At 47.2% G+C, this 9,024-nt stretch overlaps 1 pseudogene; it reads right to left on the minus strand.

Annotated features, from left to right (window-relative positions):
- Positions 1-323: 323 nt before the first annotated feature.
- On the minus strand, positions 324-2,701 carry LOC123140882 (desmethyl-deoxy-podophyllotoxin synthase-like; annotated as a pseudogene).
- Between the last annotated feature and the right edge of the window lie 6,323 nt (positions 2,702-9,024).

A 9,024-nucleotide genomic window follows, 5' to 3' on the forward strand; every position in this document is an offset into this window, starting at 1 on the left:
TCCGCCCCGCGGTCACCGGCTCTCCGGAGCTGTTGTGGGCGGCGGTGCTTGGGGGTAGGTGGTGTTGGTGTGGGGCGCCGATGGGGCAGGGGAGGGAGGTTGTGGAGCTCGGGGGGAGTGGTGGGTCGTGGGAGGAGCGGTGGGTTTTGTTTGCTTTTGGTTCGGGGTGTTATCAGAATAAGCTGGTTGATGTGCAGAATAAGGTCTTAAGGGGTGTTGTTAGAATAGACCCACCCTCTATATATATATATATATATATATATATATATATATAAGGCACTAGTAGATGAGAATTCAACTTCCCTTATTAATGCAAGTGCAAATCAAATCGGAGGCACACGGACCACTGGGTGTAGATACAGATCGTTCTTCCGCCCGACAGTGACTCCCGTCTTCTCTGTCATGTCTAGCCCGTCAGGCTTCACCCCACTCGGGAGCTCCCAATAGAAGTGGTAGAGAAGTGCGGTGAGCACGATCTCAATGTTGGCTTGAGCAAATGTCATTCCAGGGCACATCCTTCGACCCGCCCCAAACGGTATGTACTCGAAGTTTGTGCCTTTGAAGTCAACTGTGCCAGACTCGAACCTCTCTGGTTTGAATTCCTCGGGGGTCTTCCCAGTGCTTAGGGTCTCTACCAATCGCCCATGCATTCACCAACACCGTGGTATCCGAGGATTTTGCAAGGCTCCCTAGCCTCCCTAGGGAGAAGCAATGGTGCGCCTGGATGCAACCTCATCGTTTCCTTGATGACAGGTTTGAGGTACTTGAGATTGCTCAATCCATCCTCGGTGACTTTAGGCTTTTCTTGGAGGTTGTCGCGTACTTCAGCTTGTACTTTCTGCATCACATTTGGGTTCCTCATGAGTTCCGACATGGCCCATTGCAGCGTGGTACCTGATGTCTAGCTCCCAGCACCAAATACATCCTGTAGTATGTCGATTTACACAGTTTAGAAAGTGCAAGTTGTTCTTGGCATTCAAGGTTCTGCCGACGTTTAAAAGTGAGACATCAAGTAGCAAATCCTAGAATAATAGTGAATGTAACATATGTCATTTTTTTGGATTCAGAGTGAAGTGAAGAAGAAAAACAAATTAAGAGACCTAGTGTGTTGCTAAACTACTCTCTCCTTAAAAAAAATGCTTGACCTTTTTCAGTTGGTGAACTCAATGTCGCATGATCGTTCTGCATATGCCATGGTTATTTCTCGAAGTGAAGAGACTTAGTGGTGTAAGCGACTGTGTAGTTACTGATGTTCGCCTAGAGCAAAATAATGTTAGCCATGTTTTCGCAAACTTGGTAGGACGGAGGATCGCACGGTCGTTTGGATCCAATCCGGTCAGGTTAATGTCCTTAGCTTGTGTAAGAACTCCTTTGCTCTTGAGTAATACACTCTCATTCCTCTCCGCAAAAGAGAAATGCTTGACCTTTTTTAATCTATGTTTGCTCAAACTTTTTGTGTGATATAAATTTCGAAACAGTTTTAACATTGACAACAGCACATCGATAATACTAAATCTGTCACGAAATGTAGTTCCAAAATGTGTAATTAGATTTGTTTAGTACAACAAGTTTTAAGTACTCCCTTCGTTCCTAAATATAAGTCTTTTCAGAGATTCCAGTATGAACTACATACAGATGTATATAAAATTATAGAAACATTTTAGAATGTAGATTTACTCATTTTGCTTCGTATGTAGTTCGCATTGAAATCTCTAAAAGACTTATATTTAGGCACGGAAGGAGTATAACACAACGCAGAGGACAAAATAATCTGAAACAAAGGAGCTGGTGCACTTACAAGTATAACTGCTTTGACTGTTCCCATGGTGAGAGGCACGTTCAGGCCACCCTCCTTTCGAATCCTCAAGAGCGTGTCGACTAGGTCCTCTACTCCTTCCTCCACGCCGCCGTTGGCTGAGGCGGCGCTCCTCTGCTCTTCGTGTTGCTTGATCGCGTACTCCATGAGCTCGAAGTTCTTGCGGTGGTTTTCCTCCGCCAGCCGTGCCGTGCCGCTGATGAAATTCGCGAGCCATGATGACGGGAACAAGTCGCCAAGGTTGAACCCGGTGGCGAGCTTCAGCGCTTCCTCGAGTGACTGCAAGAACTCCTCCCGCCTCTTGAACCTGTCCACGATCATGGCGCGCACCGCCGAATCGGCGATGACCACGGAGATCCGCTCGCTCACGTTCACGGGCTCCCCGGGCGGCACCGCCGCAACAGCAGCCACGAGGCGGCCGACCTCGTCCTCCCTGATGTGGCGGAACGACTGCACGCGGCGCGCGCTGAGAAGCTCCTGGACGCAGATCTTGCGGAGCTGCCGCCACAGGGTGCCGTAGCGTGCGAATACCAGCCCTTCCCCTTCAGAGACCATGATCTTCATGGTGGGGCTCCACGGCCGCGTGGCAAAGACTACGTCGTGTGTCCGCATGATCTCGCAGGCAGCCTCTGGGGACGTGGCCACCACGACCGGGACCTCCCCGAGCTTGAGCTACATGAGCGGCGTGTCCAGCCGGCGCGCGAGGTCGGCCATGACACGGTGCACGAGCGGGTTACCGGCGAGGTGGTGCAGGCTGCCGATGACCGGCAGCCGCCATGGGCCAGGTGGAAGACGCACGCTGCCACGCTTGCTGTTGAGCTTGAGAAGCAGGAGAGGAAGTAGGAGAGCAAAGAAGAGGCAGATGCAGTACGCCGATTGCTCCATGGCGAGCGCCCGAGTGAAGAGTGTTCAGCCAAGGCGCAGCGTGGTGGTGCTGATGGATTTGTGTGTGACTGGAAGGCACGGTCTTATCTCTTATATACAAAGAGGTTAGTAATTTCAACGGAGAACACGGGTGTTGTCTTAGCTGTAGATAAGCGTTTCCTGATGCGAGAGCGAATGGTGGGGATTGATACGTACGCGATGCCTTCTCTTTGGGTTGCACTGTTGTTGGTAAAACTGTTGAAATATATTGCTCGTGTCCTTCCATCAGTTTGAACGTTTGGATGAGCTGACTCGAGCTTGAATTCAATATAATATAGAACAGGAGGTCTTGAGTTCAAGCGGCCAACATAAATCCCGAATCTAAGAACTAAATAAGTCTAGGCGTGACGGGAGGTTTTGGATAAGGTGGCTGGAGCATGAATTTAATAAAAACATCACAACTAATGACAAGTGGAAATTGACTGCTAACATTTTGTTTTTCGGTCAGATCTATGTATCCGAGGCCTGAGCATGACTGTGTCGTCTCTCCTACACCTGTTGATCCAAATATTTGCAGTCATTCCGCACAAATATACGTGTGCACAGCCTCTGCAGAAATATACGCACGTGCTGGATGTTGAGCATCTTGCCGGGATAAGGCTTGATGTCTCTCGTCAAGACAACAACAAAATTGACATCTATTGATCCTGGTACAATTATTATCAAGAAGACAACGATAAAATTGACGTCTAATAAAGCGATGGCATGTCGTTGTTGGTACTAAAACATAACAACTTATAACAAGCGGAAATTGACTGTGACTGTGATTGCGATTGCATTTAATTTTTCGGGGGGTTGTATCTGAGGCCTGAGCATGACGGTGCCGTCCGTCTCTCCTGCACCGGATGATCCAGAAATTTACGATTGGCATACAATTATTCCGCACAAATATATGTGTGCAGGGCTTTTGTAGAAATATAAGTGCATGGTGGATGTTGAGCCTCTTGCCGGGATATGGCTTGATGCTTCCCATCAAGACAACAATAAAATCGACGTCTATTGATCCTAGTACAACTATGATCAAGACAAGACAACAATAAAATTGACGTCTAATAAAGTGATGGCATGTCATTGTTGGTACCAAAACATACTTCCACATGTTATTAGTTGTTTATTTCCACGACAACATGAAATAGCGAATGCATTTTCATTTGATTCTCACGTTAAAAATTGGTACTATTGACGAAAAAGGCTCGCGCTCCGCTTTATATATAAAGCACTGACCTCAACAACCATCCGGATACAAACGCGACACCACGCACACCCTAGGCTATATACATATGTCTCTTCTATAGTACAAAGAGGTTAGTAATTTGAACGGAAAACACGAGTTTTGTCTGGCTGTAGAAGAGGCAGAGGTAGTATGCCGATTGCTCCATGGTGAGGGCCCGAGTGACGAGTGTTCAGCCAAGGCGCAGCGTAGCGTAGTGGAGTTGATGGATTTGTGTGTGGCTGGATGGCCCGGTCTTATCTCTTATATACAAAGAGGTTAGTAATCTGAAAGGAGAACACGGGTGTTGTCTTAGCTGTAGATAAGCGCTTCCTGATGCGAGAATGAATGGTGGGGATTGATACTAGGAGATGCCTTCTCTTTGGGTTGCATATGAAGTGACAAAATGGAAAATTGCACAGATCTATAGCCGCCTGTTTTGATTTTAAGATGCGTGCGGTACTGTGCATTATAAAAAGCAAATTATATTTCTTTGGGAATACATATGCAAATACGGTACATGGGTCCCATCGAAAACAGCTTTTAGTCAGATGGGGGGCTTGCATGTGTGTGCTTCTCATTCTCTCTCTCTCTCTCTACTCTCTTTCAAAATAATTGATTCATTTATCTCACCTTTGCCAACTTCAAAGAATTATATCTCTTAAACCAAACTTCCGATTCTAAAACTTTTTATATATTTGAAGGGGCTGCTACGCGTCTGCTGGTGGATGAATTGGAAACATCGGCCGCCCCCTTTGCCGTTGGATTGACCACAAATAGCCGCCGGATCTCCCCTGACGTGTGCATCTCGAAATGCAACGAGGTAGATGTTGCGCAACTTGCTCTGCAACAGCTGCTTTGTTGCGAAACCACCGAAGTGTCACTACAGGAATCAGCTACTTTGCCGCCTGCCACGGCAGACGGCAAAGGCAAGGATGGCGGACGGCAAAGGCCTTTGCCGTCTGCCGTGGACGGCAAAAGGCTCCAGCAAAGTAGGCATCGGTAAAGAGTTTCTTTGCCGTCTGCTTTTTGAAGCGGACGGCAAAGGGGCCTTTGCCATCAGCGGCGGACGGCAAAGAAAGTCGACGCCAATAAATTCGTTGTTAGTCCGTTTGGTGGCTAACGGCAGTCTTTGCCGTCCGTGGCTGACGGCAAAGAGCATCAAGCCTTTGCCGTCTGCCACTGTAGGCAAACTGACCAAATTGGCAGCTGCCAGGAAGCACAGGTGGTTGCCACGTGGGTTCTTTGCCGTCCGCCGCGGACGGCAAAGAGCCTGTTGCCGTCGGTGGCAGACGGCAAAGAGCCTGCATTGCCTCTTTTTTTCTGTTTTTTCTTATACCCAACCATTTTCACAGCAAATAGATGATACATATATATTTTTCACATGGCAAGTTCACAGCAAACATATGATATATCCAACACATATAATTTCATCATACATGCATAGTTCCATCAACCATACATAGCAAGTTCCACATACATGCATCCAACCATACATATTACAATAGTGTCATCCTACCATACATGCATAGTTCATCGATACAAAAGAAACATAGTTCATCCAAACAAGCACTCCATCTATGCTAGCTTCCGTGAAGCGAATGAATTCTGCAAAATGGGAAATAAGAAAGTTAGAAGAAGAAGATTAGAAGAAGAAGAAGAAGAAGAAGAAGAAGAAAATGAAGAAAAAGAAGAATATATGACATTTATGAGCTAATTTAGGTGAAATTGATCGTTTGTGAGCTAACTTAGGTGAAATGGATCGTTTATGAGCTAACCTAGGTGAAATGGATCGCTTATGAGCTAACTTAGGTAAAATGCATCATTTTAGAGCTAACCTAGGTAAGATGGATCATTTATGAGCTAAGTAAGGTAAAATGGGTCATTTTAGAGCTAACTTGGGTAAAATGGATCATTTATGAGCTAAGTAGGACAAAATGGGTCATTTTAGAGCTAACTTGGGTAAAATGGATCGTTTATGAGCTAACTAATGTAAAATGGATCATTTTAGAACTAACTTAGGTAAAATGGATCGTTTATGAGCTAACTAAGCTAATTATGCCATTTTTTACATAAGTAAGCTAAGTACATGTCATTATTGAGCAAACCTAGTTAACTAAGCATATTAGAGCTAACTTTGGTCATTTTGGAGGAAACAAAGCTAAGTATAGATCGTTTTAGAGCTAACTTAGGTAAAATGGATGGTTTTGGAGGTCAGTAAGCTTATTAAGTCATTTTGGAGGAAATAAAGCTAAGTCTAGGTCATTGTGGTAAGCATTTTTGAGGAAATAAGGCTAAGTATAGGTCTTTATGCATTTGTTAAGCAAAACACTAGAGAAACTTACCATGATCATGGAGGTGTAGGAGCAGGCAGGCTCGTGCCGGTAGCTGGAGAAGGATCGTGCGATGCTTGTCTGTAGTTACGTTGCACCAAAGATAATTTCCAATGTCTCGTTAGCATGATGACATTCAAATGTTAAGACTAGCAAGTAATGTCCATTCAAATTAAACTCACCGTGGTCCCAGGAGCAATCACTGGCATCGGCGGAGCGGTCTAACCGGTCTTCTCGCACACAGACTGCACATTTGGTTTTGACGACTCAGTCATACTAGTTAGTAATAAGACAAACACTACATGAATGTTTTGGCTAATCTGCAGAAGAAATTTACCACAAGGAGCTCGTACATGGCCCTTGCCTGCGTGTCATTCCGTGCCCTCTCCTCCTCCAACATCGTTGTCGTCCTCTCCTCCAACTCCCGCTGCCTCTCCGCCGCCTCCACCAGAAGTTTCTCCGTTCTATCTCTCTCACTCTGTATAGCAGCCTGCAACACCACTCCTCGTTACCATTTGTAATCATTGATGGAAGCACAGACAATGTAATGGAGAAAGATAACTGAGTACGTATAACTAACCTTGATGGCGAGTTGGACTGGCCGTTCACGAGGCCTTATCTCAGGAGCGGAGCTCGACTGGCGCGCCTTGATCTCCGGGAGAGTGCTAGGACAACGGATAAGTCCATCACCAATGTCTATGGAGCCATGGGACCTCCCGCCACCAGATATCATCACCAGCTCCGAATCAATGGGACCCTGGCTCGGGTTAAAGTCCTCCCCTTTCCTCGCCTTCCCCTCATCTCTATATTTCACGAGCTTGTCGTGGGAGGAGATGTTGGTGAAGTTCTTTGCATCATCGAGGTCAGACGGAGAGAATGCCTTGACTTTCTTGAAAGAGGCAGTGTGGGCCATGGCATACAGGTCGTACACCTCTGGCACCTTATCCGCCTTATTGTAGCGTGCCTGAAAGAGTGAAACAAAGTAAATTAGTAATTAAAGTGCTCAAGCTACCATGATGAATGAATTGCATGAATCATGAAGCAAACCACATACCCAGTTCCGCCCGAACTGATATAAGTTGGAGCTGCCTTGATGGTGTGGCACACCTTCCATTTGGGCACGTTTGTCCTTGGCCGCGTTGTGGACGGCTAGCCATTCTTTTGAGCACCACTCATTGACCAACACCTCCCAACAATCCATCCGATCCGCACACCATCTCGGAGGCGCCTAAGTTAGCAAATAGAAACTTGAGCGCTACGGCTATGAATTACTAAATGAAGGAAGTAAGTACAAGGCCTTAAGAATTACCTTCATGTACTGCTCCTTACTCAGGAACTTATCGCGGCACGCCGGCTTGGGCTTCTTGATACCACGCAAGGCGTAGTAGTCTCGAACATCCTGCACCCGAGCCTCGTGCCGTAAGTTCTGTAGTAGGCGCTTGCAGACGTTCTCGATAACATTTGCCGCCTCCTCCTCGTATCCCTCCTCACACCTGTAGAATGTCTGCAATCAAATGAGACAATATTGATTAGTACAATTAATAACTAGCTAGTTGAAGATTTTTAAATGTGTAAAGGAGAAATTACCCAGAACTTTCTGATCACCACATCTGCCCTTGTGTCGCACAAGACACCGTCGATAATCTCACCCGGCGGGGCCGGGGCAGCCAAGTAGTGCTCCTAGCTCAATCCAAGCTCTGGAAGCCGACCCTCACCAGGCAACGTGACAAACCCCGGGAAGTTTTGCCGGCAAAGCACTCCAAGGACGGAGTTGGGCCGGCGGACACTATGATGGTGTTCCCAACCCCTACAGCATGACAAGGCCAACGCATTAGATATTTGAAGAAATGTGAATGCAGAAGGTACAAAAGGATTAAATGCAGTTACCTCTCCCCATCAAGGAAAATCAACCACCTCTGCTCGCGGGTCGCCGGCACGGACGGGAGCCGTGTACAACCACGCTGGTAGACGGTGCCCCCCTCCTCCTAAATATCAGTCGGCTCCCCGCCATCATCAGCATGGCCACTCGGCCCCTCAGGCTCATCCGGCCAGTTACCCCATCCAGACGTGTGCTCCTCCGGGGTCTCGTGGGCCGAAGGCGCGTCGACCCAAGGCTCGTGGACCGGAGTCCGTGTAGCCTCCTCCTCGGACGAGTCCACCCTAGCAGTCACGTGCTCGGGTGAAACATCTGGGGGTGGCGGCGAGGAAGGCGCCCTAGCAGTCACCCTACCTCCTCTCCCGCGACCACGTGCTCCAACTCCTCTCTTCTTCCCTCCCTTACCTCGTCCCCTGTTGGGCACCGCTGTCGACGAAGAAGGGCCCGGCGGTGTCGCCATACTGTCCAGCAATGCTCGGCGGAGAGGTGCGTGTGGAATGGAAGACCTCCCACCACGCGCCGATGAAGAAGGGGCCTCGGAGCGCTCCCGACCAGCGCCCACCATCTTTCAACACCTGCCATGACAAAGAGTAAACGAAATTAGTACAACATAAAAAAATACCAACATGAATAATAATATGTATATCACTTATGTATCATCATCAAGTACAACATAAAAAAATTGAATACCTGACACTACTAATAATCTCGATCACTATCATCAATAAATGCATAATCATCATCATCACTATAATCAATGACGGGCTCATAGGGTTCAATGGCATCAAATATATGACCTAACTCATAATTCACAAATATATGACCTCGTTGGCCTCTGGTGTCGTGGGTGTCGTGTCGGGGTCGG

Source organism: Triticum aestivum, chromosome 6D (genome assembly GCF_018294505.1).
Source record: "Triticum aestivum cultivar Chinese Spring chromosome 6D, IWGSC CS RefSeq v2.1, whole genome shotgun sequence".
Classification (NCBI taxonomy): domain Eukaryota; kingdom Viridiplantae; phylum Streptophyta; class Magnoliopsida; order Poales; family Poaceae; genus Triticum; species Triticum aestivum.